This window comes from Rhea americana, unplaced genomic scaffold, assembly GCF_003343005.1.
Source record: "Rhea americana isolate MKP2758 unplaced genomic scaffold, rheAme1 scaffold_34, whole genome shotgun sequence".
NCBI classification, from domain to species: Eukaryota; Metazoa; Chordata; class Aves; order Rheiformes; family Rheidae; genus Rhea; species Rhea americana.
Window position 1 is genome coordinate 5,363,741 of NW_028186468.1, and position 14,720 is coordinate 5,378,460.

Genomic DNA, 14,720 nt, shown 5'->3' on the forward strand with positions numbered 1-14,720 from the left:
CTGGATCTGATGTTAGAAGTCTTAGCAAAAGACAGCAAATCTAACAGCAGAGCAGCAACAAAGATTCACAGCTAAATGAGGAAGAAATGTTCATCTCCTCCTTTCTAGATCATCCTGGGAGATAGCAAATCTTTCATCCAGGTTTTGACTTGGTTTTATCCTATTTTTTCAGGAGCTTTGACTAGAAAGCACATAGGTCATTTCAGATGAAAAACAGATACCACAGTAAGAGTCTGCAAATTGTAAAGATATCACATCCATCAAGTCTCTAAYTAACATATTGGTGACTGACAAGCTAGGCTTTTGGAGATTATGAATTTGGGTTTGTTTAGAGATGATAATTAAGGAAAGGTCTTTTGCTGAATGGATCCTATGGAATGAATGAAATGCCAGAAGTTTTGTCAGACAAAGTGATGGAAACAGTGAGACTGATTTGTAGAAGATAAGTGCTGCTTTTTCACTTTGCTTTTTTGTTTAACATCAGTTAAAAAAAAAAAAGAATTTGAAATAAACTCTTTTTTTTCCCCTGAATTCGTCTATGTGTACTAGAATCACTGACCTAAAAAAACCTACAGCAACATATGCTGCAGTGAGGGCTGCAAGCAGCCTCATATCACTATACATATTTCAGTAAAAAATCTGTTTAATAAAGACTCAGCTACGGAAGTGACATGATTGAAAACRTCAGTACTATTTTCATTAGAGCAAACTTTTTCAACCTCTGTCGAACGCAAAGTCTGGCAGCTTCTATTGTCTCATTGTCACTCCAAAGCCAGGTTTTTAGCTGGTCTTTTTGCTTCCTAACCRATAACTGTGATATACACTAGTAATGCAGAATGGAAAGCGCTAGGCTGCTACTTCTGGATGGAGCAGAGCAGCATGCTCACGAGGGGCTGTAGGTATTTGAAGAGTCAGATTCATGAGCTGCACAGTGTTCACCTCGGAGGAATAGGGGGAAACTGATGCTTGTAAACTGTGTTGGACTCTCCTTTGGCAGGTACTCTACAAATTCAGGGTATTCTTTTTCTACAAAAGCRTGAAAGACTTTGGCTTAGCGAGGTATAGTTCTAGGACAATGGGTTCTTCTCAGTACACGAAAGCCGTTCTTACCTTTCTTTCTGTTGGCTCTACATAATAAAGACTACAGAGATCGATTCAATGCAGTTATTGTGCAACAAGATGGTAGAAATGTCAGGCATAAAAACTATTCACTACTTTATTCCTATTTTGTATTACATTTGCTAGCGCTAATCATGCTAGGATAGTTTTACTTTACATTACTCTTCAAACGTTATTTCACCAGCACCGAAGTGCACTCGCTTTCCTTCGCCATAAGCCTGTACGTTTACAACACATCCTGTTCTTACCTTCTACTCTACCACAAACCTTTGCAGAATAGTTCCCATTCCAGCTGCTTACAGAATTAGAAGCTGCTGATCTGACATTTGAGCTGTATGAAGACTGGGGACTTGTATTGTGGTTTCCTTGTACAGTTACACTCTGCAGCTTCTTATAAGCTTGTAGATAGCACAAAACAGAGGAATAATGGGTAAATCCCATCAAGAAGGAATTTTGTTCRGATCACTTATGAGAAATGTAACAAAACATCTGACACCGTTACTCTTCTTTTTTAATGCAGGTTTCAGAYTCAGAAAATGTACTGACTTTCAGCTAAAAAATCCTACTAATTTTGAAGAGAAAGAATTCAGTAATGTTTGAAATAAAGAATAAGGAGATACTCGTGTACTTGAATCATATTTTCTTTCACACTTTAGATGTAGCTACCTGCAAAGTCTTAGGCTGTGCTCTAAGCTGGAACTTTGTGCTCTGATGTACTTTGATGATGTAGGACTGCATAATATGGTCRGCTTTTCTTTTTGTGATACATTTTAACTACCAAGTTCATAAGCATTTTGACTGGAACGTAGCAGTATTCTTCAAATCACAGTAAAAAAAAATCAGATTATCAGGATTTAATGAGGTAGTAAAAAAAAAAAGATAAAAGGGCTAACATGTTAAAGCATTTGAGCACAATACAGAAAAATTAAGCTATATCAGACTGTCCCAATCCATCGCTTTTTCTGGTCCAATCAGGGCTAGCGTTATTACTAAAATGTATTTCAGTTGGAAAGGGTCAAATACAGGGTAGTTACATAATCGATCCCTCTGTGAGAGGATTTGTCATGGAAATTGTGGTAGAATTAGAATTGGAATGAGAAATTTTGGAGGCCAGGTCAGGATGCTGCCTTTTGCCCTCCCTCCTTCCCCCCAAAATATACCTCACGAACTTATCCCCCCAAAAGAAAGGATGCATTTAATTTGAATATCTACACAGATACTGAAAGACTAACAGGAGGGCTGGAGCTGCCACAGGCTCCTGCAAGAGGCCAGGGCTGCTCCCYGCATCGCTGCACGAACGGGCTGATGACAGGTGTCCTGCGATTCCTCCGTCGTTGCGTCAGCACCGCAGCTAATTCTGGAACTGGCGGCGCAGCAGCGCCCACAAAGCGCAGGAGACATCTGTCTCACTTCTCCCGCACAATGACCTTTTCCCCTCGCTGTTGTTGAGCACGGTAGGCCTTTCTGAGGCTGCAAGCTCAAGTGAAAGCTCCAGGCTTGGCCAGCACCAAGTTCTAGCTGCCCGTCACGTTCTACGGATACGGATTCAACTGAGAACAAACACAGATTAAAAATACAAGTTGCAAAGTTCCTTAGGCACAATTACATTTCATGATTAGGTTAAAAACAAACTAGGAGTACYCTCCACATCCAGCAATTTACAAAACACTTTCTTGTTCCTCTCATAACAGATATTTTTCAGCTCATCTTTCAAGATGCGACCTAGTCTGCTTGTGGATCTCCCYGTAACAACCCATCTGAGACTCTCCGACCTGCTGCTGCTGTTGCCCAGCCTAAGGCAACTTCCTGAGCCTGAATTTCAACTTGCACCAGCCTCCTTCTGTGTACCCCACCAACTAGACAAGTTCTGAACTTAATGGTGGTTGCTTTCAACAGAGACAAGAAAAGAGAGAGGAGAGAGACAGAAAGATGCATGGCAGGGGGGTGAGTTCTCAGGTGCTGGTTTGCTGACAGTAATCTTTGGTTTTGCACATGTTGTTTAGTCAGACAGAGAAGAACATTTTCCTTTATCTTTTCACTTCAACTTCTTCACCATGCCATTAAAAATATACCTCAGCCAAAACCTCACCCTTAGTTTTCCATTAAAATAGGACCCGACTAATGTTCCAGTTGCCTATTTGAGTAAGTTGTACCAGCATATATTAGTGCTGGAAAATCAGCGTTATTATACTCTGCTGCTCTTCCCACAACAGCTTCTATCTCCATCCTTTTGCAAACATTTCACTACATCASTAATGCAGTATCAAACACAAAGGGCCATGTTTTCGTTCCACCTACCTGCCACGAGCGTGCTGTTTGGAAGCAAGCAAAATACATCTGTAACCACTGGTTCAAAATTTGCAAGCATTTTTCTCTTTTCACATGAGGATTCTTTGTGCCCTCATAATGATTTTKGGGGTTTGGGATGAGTTTACTGGTCTGTAAATGGGAACTAGCATAGCTCTGCTTTTACAAGGTGATTTAGAAATTTTCAGGAGAAAGGAATTTATCAAATTCAAATTCTACAGGAGACAGCAAATAGTAACACTATATACCACCAAAGAACAAGAGGATACATGCAATATAAACACTGTTCTTAGCAAGTAGTGGTGTAGTTATTTTAGTAACAGACTATTGCCAGCCAGCACAGACCAAATGTTACAAACCATAATCAAGTTAATACCCAGTAAATTAAAAATAAGCTAGTTACCTTGACTCTCTTTATAAACAATGGAGGGCAAAAGGAAAAAAAAAAAAAAAAAATTCCACCTCTTAGGCTGGAAAGATATCTAATCTTAGGAAAAATATCTCACATCAAATCAAAYACACTGTGTTTTCATATATATAAAATTGCAGAGCTGACTGATGTATACATTACATCACAACTAACTGAATACCATACACACTCAGATTTTGACAGARTAATCCATTCTATGCGACTTATTCATGCAGGCACAATATTCCTGGTGAAATCCTAGACATTTGAAGTTCATGGGAATTTTATCACATACTTCAGTGTAACTGAAATTTTACTGCGTTTCAAGAATGCAGAAAATTGTAAACAGCTGTAGTCTTTGTTGTTCACTGAACTACAGATGGAAAAGTTCCCTACACTTTAAGACTGCTTGTGAACACATAAAAGAAATTATTATTACTATATTCAGGTAGTCATCAGACTAGCTGTTTTTAATAAGTTTTCTCTCATAAATATGAATTTGGCATTTTAATTATTTTTTCTACTACTGATATTAATTTTCTTAGTTTTCTTCTTTCCATGTGGTACCAGTGGGAGTCTGTGTCAAGCTTATTACACATTTCCAAAAACTGAAATCACAAGAAAGAGATCCTAAGTTAAATGAACTCAGAGTGCATATAAGCTTTAATRAAATTTAAATTACAGTGGAGAAGTCAGAGATTAAGGAATAGTTTTTGACTTCTACCTAAGCATTAAAAGCAAAGYTTCTTCTATTGCTTGGTTGTTTCACAGTATTTCACTAAACATCTGATTTAATCTGTTCCTATAATTAATCTAAGTGATTTTAATTAGTACCATCTGTAATGCAATTTGTAAACAGATTACTTCAGTATATATGCACACACAAGATCAAATGAAAATTATCAACAAATTTAAATAAATTCTGAGGTTTGTTTTTTTTTTCCCCATAACTTTGTGAACCTCTGCTCAAATCAGATGAGGAACATAAACCAGATGAGATCTATGCCGATCTCTTCCCATTTATAACTGAGCAGCAAACCAAACCTAAAAATGAAAGAAAAATTGGACGCTTTTTGCTTAATTGCATATGACTTGTGATGACAACTGCCCTGACTTCTCTTTCATAATGGCAACAACAAGGATAAGGGTTCTCATCTTAAAGCTAGAGCATCATTTCTGTGATCTAGTTTGTACATAAAAAAGATACTTTTAACCTAGGAAAATGCTTTGATTTCTCAAGGTCAGTTTTTCCAATTAGGAAATAGAAATTGCTTCATAGAAAACTCACATGGAATTCACCAGCATTACACACAATTAGAAGTGGAATACACACAAGCTTTATATYAGTATCTGAAGCCTAGTTCTTGATGTTATCCCTTCATGCTCGCTTGCTTTGCCCGGCACTATAATTTAAATGATTCTGTAACATCTTCTGTCTACAAAGACAGATTCCCAAATGCAAAACAGAACTTTCTATAAACTGCATTTTGATTTCAGAGATCCCTAGTTCATTCACTTTTATCAGCCAGGATGGCATCTGTCATGTAACTGGTGGCTCAGTCCCAGATTCAAACTAGTGTTGTCAATACTCATGATGAGGTTCTTCTATCCAAAGGATTTCAGACACATTTCACCAATTATGTGCTACTAGTTCCCATCTGTAACCAACCTGCACAAGCTATTTAATCTATAGAAATGTAGCTTACTTTTTATTTTATACTGAAAGAATACAAGTTACTATCCAGCACTGATTAAATTAACACTCATAGCAAACAGACTGAACAGAGTGGATAATCTATTTTCTTATTTTATCAGTATCAGAAATATTTTTCCCCCTCATGTCTGACTGGTAAATAGGGAGAACTAGAACAAAATCCGAGAGGATGTATATTTATATTGTACAGTATATGGTATGCATTTGCTTGTCAGATAGCAAGGTAGGTAACAATGACCACAAGAAAAACATTCATTTTAAGGAAACAGTTAAAAGTTTCATATCAAGGTGCATGGTACAGATTTTGTTGTTTGAACTGCTGTTAATGGTATATTGTTGTCTGACAGACCTTTGGTTTTCTGTATCACTGAATTTAGTAGTAAAGCAGTTACAGTAGCTGTTTTGGGAACCATGAAATTGCTTTCTTACAAAAAGAAAGCTTAAGAAAGAACAGTAGAAACCTTCAGGTTCACCTGAGGAATACAGCTGGAAATTATATATACTGACAAATTACTCTGAGAATTTTCTTCTTAGAACTGTTAAAACTGAAAGGATGTGTGYTATGTTCACCAAAGTCAAACTTCTGTCTATACTTAGGTCTTGGATAGCYAGATGCAGCTCTCCTGAAAACTCTCTCTTGCATTGGAAGAACATTGACCTGCCTCTCCTGGGATATAAATTAATACACTAATTCTTCAAAATAATAGTAATAAAACCCACAAAACCCCACAACATTTCTTACTAATTTTTTCATAAAAAAAGACCAATTTTTTTTTTTACTAGTAATTATTTCCTCTATAATGAGAGACTTTTGATCCTGCATAAATACCACATCTTTTCAAGTATGTCTTATTGCCAGGACAGGGTTCTACCCTAGCAAAACAAACCAAAGTCTTGAAATGAAACATTAGGCACAAACAAAAGCAATAACAAAAATACAGACTAGCTATAAATGGAGAAACAGCTGTTCCTATAAAATGTTTGTGAGGTATTGTCTAATTTTCTAGCTGGCAAAGATACTACTCTAATTAGAACTGTTATTACTGATTTTGTTTATTACAGTGTGTTTATGAAAAAACACTGAATGAACCCTCATTTTCCAAAGCACTGCACAAGATAGAACAATAAGTACCTCCCTACCCCTAGTTCACCCCCCAAAATGTTTCTACCTTTAGCAAGCAAAAATATGTTCAAAAAACAACAACAACAAAAAAGGTCTGGGATACAAGCATGTGGATAAATTATCAGAGATCTCCTACCACCAGAGAGAAACTGAAAACATATCTATAAAAGTTCATTCAAGTAGCTGTAAAAAATAGTTAAAAGAATTCAAWTTATTTTCAGGCAATACAATAATATGTATATTAATACCTTTTATTAGATCTAGGCATGGTGCTTGAACAGTTTTCCGTGAACATACCTACTAGCACCTAGTACTTGGCATTGGGGTAAACATGCTGAACACCTGATCGTTATCAAAGTGAAGACCACTAGGTCATTCTTCTAYGTGTGAAAATATAGGTGCTTTTCACTTCARTGATCTAAGATTAGGAGAAAAAGTGCCCTCAGTTTTCAGAATAGAGTACACASAGTTTTCTACAGTATCTCTGGAACACTGCAGAAATAAAGTCTTAAACTACCTGAGGATTTAATCTTAAATATTTTTGATGTGAAAATAAGCCATGGCATAGCTTCCTGGTGGGGCATGCCTCCCTGCTGATTTAAATATTAGAGGAGTATAATGACGATTTAAATTTCCTTCTGTATATTCCACAACAGAAACCTTACTTGCCCTCCCGCTTTCAGGGAGAAGGAAATGGAGGTCATCAGGTAGTTTCCCATCACCATCTTTTACTATGTCTATCCATTACAGTCATCCATGCAAAGCAAGTAAGCTATTTTTCAATACTAATGTTTCAACTACTTGTGAACTGCTTCCCTAATCAATTACAAAATGACTCCCTCCCTTTTTTATAGCTGTGGATAAAAGCTAGTTGTAATGATTTCTTATTTAAATGGCAAATCAAGTAGATAACATATCACGCTATTCAAGCACATGAATAAATCAAGCAACATCAGATTTCTTGTTACAACATTTGCTCTTACCTCCCTCACCCCAGGAGGGCCACCTACGAGCTGTAAAAGATTTGTAATGCCAAATACCATAACTTTTAGTCAGTTTTCATGTTGGCTTTAATGTTACCCAGCCTTCCAGCAACAACTAAATTCATGTTAAATGCTCTGTACAAAACCACTTACCTGACCAACTCCCAGCCTGTACTACAGCTTGTACCCATCAGGGTTGGTGCTTGTCACGCCGAGCGAGCCCGCTCCCAACAGCCCTCCAGCCGCACGCAGGCRGACTGCTGGCCTCCTGCTTAGTCGCTGGTCCACAGCCTAGCTGCGTTTACGAATTTTCCCTGCCTTTTCTGAAGCACAGATGCTACAATAACACATAGGAAATATTTTAATCCCACTAGTCAAAGAAAAGGAACACCACTTCACTTACTAGTTCTTATTTTTCTTCTTCTGCCTCTTGAAATTGTGGGAAAAATACTTGATCTTTTTTCTCTAGGGGAAGCATTATAGACTCAGATTAATTCTACCTAACTTCAGATATCTCACTGTACCAACTATTTAGGAACTTAGTTGAGGTCCTGYCCACAGTGAATGGAGGCTGTGTGCTGACATTCATTTATTGCATCTACACGTTCACYGTTTTGGGTCTCTCCGAGGCTAGACTTCGAAGATGTCGAGCCTGCGTCTGTCACTCGCCAGGATATTGGAACCAGTATCTCAGATCTAAGGTGCTGGTACGTAGACTTCCTTTAYTCCTGGAGAGAAATTGGGGGTGAGTCATTAAATCTAAGGTACATATCTAAAATAGGGGAGATAAATGGTGTGCTGAAACTGCCTATTTCTCTTCACTGGGGTCAAAGGTTGATAACACAAATACAGATATTTACAATAGAAACAAAAGAAAAATAAAAGCAAGCTAAACCCCACAACGTAAATTCTGTGCTGTACTTCTAAATATCAAAATTACTGCTATAATGGTCTATTACTATTATAGTTGAAATGTAAGAGTACATCTGCACCGTGARTTTTTCGCACAGTTTTGCCTTCCAGTGTCTGACTAAGAAGGATCCAGCTAATGCTGCTAGCAAAAAGTTGCAGCTGAAAGGTATTCCAAGTGYAAGGGGAAAAATTAAGAAAGTTCCCTATTGCTATTCCTGTATTAACTTCTATTTTTGCAGGAAGAAGGAAAGCTCAAAGTTGACACTGAAAAGATCCAAAACAGATCTTTGTTYTTCCCCAGCCAAATCTAACCTAAATTGTTTATTACTGACACTGTAACAAATAAACTAAAAAACCCAGGCACATGTCCACAATAACAATAAATTATGCTAATAACACCTGATCAGCAAGACCCATAATGTTGGAAMATGTCAATACAATGTGAATAAGAATACTGTACAGAATACACTTGAACGACTTTAATGCTTGTATTTCTAGAAATAGAAGAACAGTATTTATGTAAAGAGCAGTGCCAGTCCCTTACAAAACTTGTGCTTTAATATGGGAGCTCCTTTCCCACTGGAAACTGGAAACTATTTTATATTAGCCAAACTCAGAATAATTATGAGCAATCAGTATGGTGTGGTTGCGAAAAGGATGTACACTCAGATATATTACGCAAGTTTTATACATCTTGTATGTAACATAAGAGTAGATTTCATCTATTCCTCAGTCAGACCTTAGTTCTAATCAATCATGTTCAAGAAATAAGAATATAAATTGAGAAAGGTGCTRGAAATGCTGTTAGAATGATTTGAGGAAGATAAAACCTATTCTTACAAGAAAAGACTGAGAAAGTTTRGCTTGTTTGGTCTCTAAAAACAGAAGTTGAAAAGCGTAACAGGGATTAAGATTAGGGAAGATGAGAGCTGTGCAAATTCAAAAGAATAAGTGATCATAAATCAGTTGGCCATGCATAAATTTAGTACTGAAAGTAAAAGTGAGACTCTGGAAAAGCCTCGTGAATAGCGGAAAAAATACCCTCCCTGTTTTTATGATGGCCCTTCGTCAGTTCATGAAATAGATCACTCGTAGGTCGTGCCCCACCTTCTAGGACAGGGCACATCTTCCTGAGAACGCTAATTTAATTCACCATGCTGAACTGATCTGCGTTTATGAGCTTGCATTTGCAATATTCTTCGTATCTTTAAAAGAAGAAAGAGCCTTTATTCTTCCATCCTTTTGCCCAGCATCAAGGGCGAGAATGACTCCAGGCGCCAGCAGGAGGAAAGGGGACTCGCCGCCCCTGAAGGCGGTTAGTCGTACACTCGATGGGCCGGAGGGGARCGCGTGTCCGCTGACCCCCGCGACGGAAAGGCACCGTGTAACCATCTCGACTCCTGAAGGCTCTCGGGGTTGACAAGCGGTCTAACCTGACRCAGCAAAAAGTTACCTTTACGTGTCCCCTTTCCTCCCCGGGATAACAAACCTGGGTTGGGGGCTTGGCTGTAGGCATTAATTATGTGGTTCACTTTTAAAACTGGGAAGGAACTTCTCTCTCTGTTAAAGATTAGGCCTTAAAAAGGCCTTTTTGTTTGTTTGTTTTGACTTATCTCTCAGCAATGTAATGATTATGTAGTGGAATTTATGCTGTTGTATCTTGGCCCACATCCAGTGCAGGCAGTTCAGTAGAAGATCTTATTATCTGGAGTTGCTAATTATACAGATTAGCATCTTATCTTACTCTCTTGTTTTACTTAAATAAAAGCATAAAAAGGCTAGAGCTCTTGATATCCGATAAAACAAGACGACATTCTCAGTCTCTCACGTGAACGTCACCCTTGCTCGGATAGAGGGACAAGAATAACTTTATTCTCAGGTTAAGATCAGTTTGTCTCTATAAGGTACAAGTACACAGCAAACGTGACCTGGTCKGAGTGAATTTTCCTTGGACCATCTRAGATGCACTGATAACGTGGCAGCCTAAATAAACCCCCATGTTACTGCCAAATTGATCTTCAGGCAATCAGTCTTTGGGGATAAAATAACCATTTTAATGAATTAACAAGCTGGCTCTAGTAGCGAGATGTAAAAGATACTTTCTTCTGGCATCAAAAAGATTGGTCAGCAAAAGAAAGCTCTTCTACCGATAAATGCAAAAACGGTTTCATTTTTCATTCCCTCCATCTTCATTATTTTAAATACTGAGGTTTCACATTTTTGTTCATTTTTGCTTCATTTGTAAAAGACGCTATAAAATTGATTTACCAAGAAAGATTTCTAATCTTTAGCCCAAACCATTTTGGGGAGTTTATTTTTTTGTTAGAGAACCTTTCCAATTCTTTTACAGAAGTGGATTTTTTAAAGCAAATACTTGCTATTGGGATCCAAAACCTGATGTCTAGAGATCCAAACAGTAACTCTCATTGCCTGTTGATTTCTACTCCTTCCTTGCCTTTATCTGTCAGAGTTGGCATGTGTTCTGAGGGAACATAAAGTTACATATCCAGGTTTCAAGCAACTTTTATGTCAGTGCTGTTCTTCTGAATTTCTCTGCAGAATATCACATTAGAATAACGAGTACGTTTACTTCCCCCCTCCCCRCTACTTCATATAAAAGTTGGTGACGTCCGCTTGCTGTTCGTTTGTAAAGCCGCCGGCACAGGCTTTCGGGCGACCCGAAGCCGCAGCTGGCGCGCTGACGGATTTTGTATTTCCTGAAGCGTGCCATGGCGTGGCAGGCTAGAGCCATTACTGACATGAGCTTTCCTAATTGGGGCAGAGGAGCGGGAACACSCTAGTCCTTTCCTGCTCTAATCTCGCAGACTGAAGGCTTCACTCCTGCCATTCGAGCCAAGGTGCTTGTATGATATCTGTGTTCCTATATGTAGGAAAACATGCCTTTATAAGAGAATTTGCCACGTGCTGTACCTTCAGGTCACGAATGCATCATTCAAGCTAGAGAATCCCAAGCCTGAATAAACTTCCATCAGTTCAACCTATATGCAAACTACGGGCACTGAGAAGATGCACGTTAAAAACGTGGAGACAGCCATCCAGAGAAGTCCAAACTATCCATTAAGTTGTGCGTACTCCTTCAACTGCAGAGCATGCGCTCTCCCGCCCCGCCATACGTTGCAAACCTTTAAACAACGATCAGGAAGAGAATCACCAGCACCAGTGGCATCTTAATGCTCAGCTACTACGAATAAATAATATCAAGACCCAGACTGTTTTCCTGCAGTAAGAACAGATTTGAAGAAAGATGGAGAGACTTCTAAAATGTCATAGAGCTCCCAGAAGTTTTGCAGAAATTTCTTTTTAATGTACTGAAGAACAAACTTTATATCCATTTTGCAGTAAGTAGCAGCAGCATGGAAAAAACACCACACTAATTTCTCTATGATGATCTACCAGGAAAGCAGTATAGTCCTAAGATCAAACAAAATGTTTACTTTCAAAAACAGACATGAAAGTTCAAAGTCAAAGGAAATTAATAGAACATAAGATGAGTTGAAACCTAAGAATAAGCCATCCCTATTCTTAAAGCAATATTAATCAGAGAAGGAAATTCAATAAAACCTCTAGGATCAAGGAAATGTATTTCCCTACCAGCTGAAAAATCTTACAGCATCGTGCAGACCTGAAGTGCATTAAAATACACAATTCTTACTTCCTCTAAAAATATCTGTCTTTGAAAGCCAGTAAATAACACAATTGTGAAATAGCCTTCAGTTTGAAAAAAACTCCATACTTTCTAAATAAAAAAATTTATCCTTTTTCATTCAGCTCTATTTATTTGTATGTATGTTATRCAATGACCTAATGCTATAGATCCTGTAAAAGTTATTTTTAAATGTGAATTACCAATAGCTTTCTGCTTTTGGTGGTTTTTGGTTTTCAGGGGGATAGGATAAGGAGAACAAGAAAGGTTATTCTTGGTTTCTTTCATTAGTTAGTTCTTTCTGCAGAATTACAATTTTTTTAAATGCTCTCATTGACATAACACATTATGAAGCATTGTGCTGTGAAGTGTAACATCAGCTTGTATCAGTCACACTGCATTACTTTACACGCCTAGCCTAATGTGTCACTGCAGAGAAACAGCAGAAACATCCTATATAACTGAAAGCRGCAATAGCTTGCTGATGAAAATACTGTAAAATAATTTTCGTACATAGATATACTGCTTGTATAAACATGCTCCAAATTCTGAAAGGTAACACCACTTAAGCGCAATTTCCCTGGGACAGTAGGAGGTTATCTGCAGTACAAATGCCACCAGAGGAAAAAAAAAAAAAAAAAAACACAAAAAAAAACTATTAAGCAGTCTGTAGTAAAAGGAAGCATCTCCTGCGGCTATTTTAGAAATATCTGCATATTGAAAAGCAGCTTTTTACTGTTCATGCAATCCTCTGATGGTCAATTACTTTGGAGAAAAAATGCTCCTCTTACAGATAWGTCTATCAGCATTTTGCTTAGAAAACCTTTTTTCATGTAACAGGAAATATGCTTTTCCTGTAAATTTGTAGATAGAAGGAAAACTATTTCTGGATTGGCTAACCCTCTCTTCCCCTCCTCCTGTCCTCACAGGCTGCAACAGGATTTATTTTTAGTTACATTTTTTCATCCTCAGTCTACAGCAAAGGATATGATTTAACCCTTTCATAGTTGCATATTTTCAAAGAAGGAGTAATTATTTTCTAGGCACACAAGTTTTAGTATTTTATCTACATACCATTATATAGATAGCCAAGTTCACGGACCATGCTCTTCTTTCAGATGAATACACAGAGTTACTAAAAATTTTTTTTAAACAAAGGTAAGTTACCGTCCTTTGGTTTAGTTTTGATATGCTCTGCTTTGGAGTTGCATTACTGATTGGTACTGATTGAAACAACATTTGGTGATAATCAGTGATGAGCAATGAAAAGCTATCTCAAAACTCAGGTAAAATTAACAGACATGTAGGAAAGGGATTATGTTTCAAAGCGTCARATAAGTTCCTCAGTGAGAAAACTACGTATCAGTTTTCAGGACTTTGTCATAAGCAAGGACTACACCTCCTTTTGTAACGTGTGGTTTTCCAACRGAGATGTCTCATTTAAGCACGAAGTCACATAGAGCGCCGTTTTATTTCCTTTCTCTGTTAAATTTATTCCTCGTATGTTTATATTTATGTTTCTATTCTTATGCACAACTCCTGTTAATAAAAAAACTTCAGTGAAAGTTAAAAAACATCTCTGCACCTATTAAACAGTATTGTCCCTTGCGGTAGGCTGAGGAGTCTGGTCCTGTCTGCTCACCTAAACTAGAGCAGAGGTGGTTTCCCAGCCCACTATTAGTGAGCACGTTCAGGATTGATTTTCCCAAAGAGACCGCCCTTGGTTCTCATCCATCCCACGCTACGCTCCAGCAAGCCACCAGGAGACATTTCAGGTCCGTAAGAGCAGGAAGTAGCAAAAACCTTTCTTACACACTAGCAAAAGGGGCTGAAGCAACCAAGGAATTCAGACATGTTCTTTAGTCTGAATTTAGACAATCTTCTGGCTTTTCATCAAAATAAAGAGTAGAATAATTGCGCTATTTTAGATAGAGTTATTCTATAAGCACTTGAATTGTAGACAACTGTTCTGAGCATGGATAATGCTATTGCTAAATACTTATTTACTGTCCCATTTTTCATGGGGATAGAATTATAATTATAGCAGCCGGAAATTTTAGCAGGGGAATTCCGTGATTATAACAATTCAGACTGTGGCTGACTGGGAAACACAGATTTTGACTTTTTTAGGTGATTCAGTTGTCTTTACCCAAGCTACTGCTGCCCTCGCATAATCTGGTATTGCCAGATGCACTGGTTGGTAAGGGGCTCGCTCCTGTGGCTGGCACAAGCCCATAGTGCTGCAGGTGTCCCTTGCAAGGGACAGAGATATTGGTCTCTCTTATCAGTTCATCGCTACTACACACTAGTGTCTGATCCTCTCAGAAAGCGAGTGCGTGCATGTATACATAGCAACAGTGCTTCATATTCTAACATACAGCTATTTTTTTCAGTCTTCATAAACAASGTGCGCATGTATCTTTCTCTCCATTTCATTTGCAGTTAATTAGATGTAGATAGTGAAAGAGTCCTGGCTGGGAGGAGGAGTG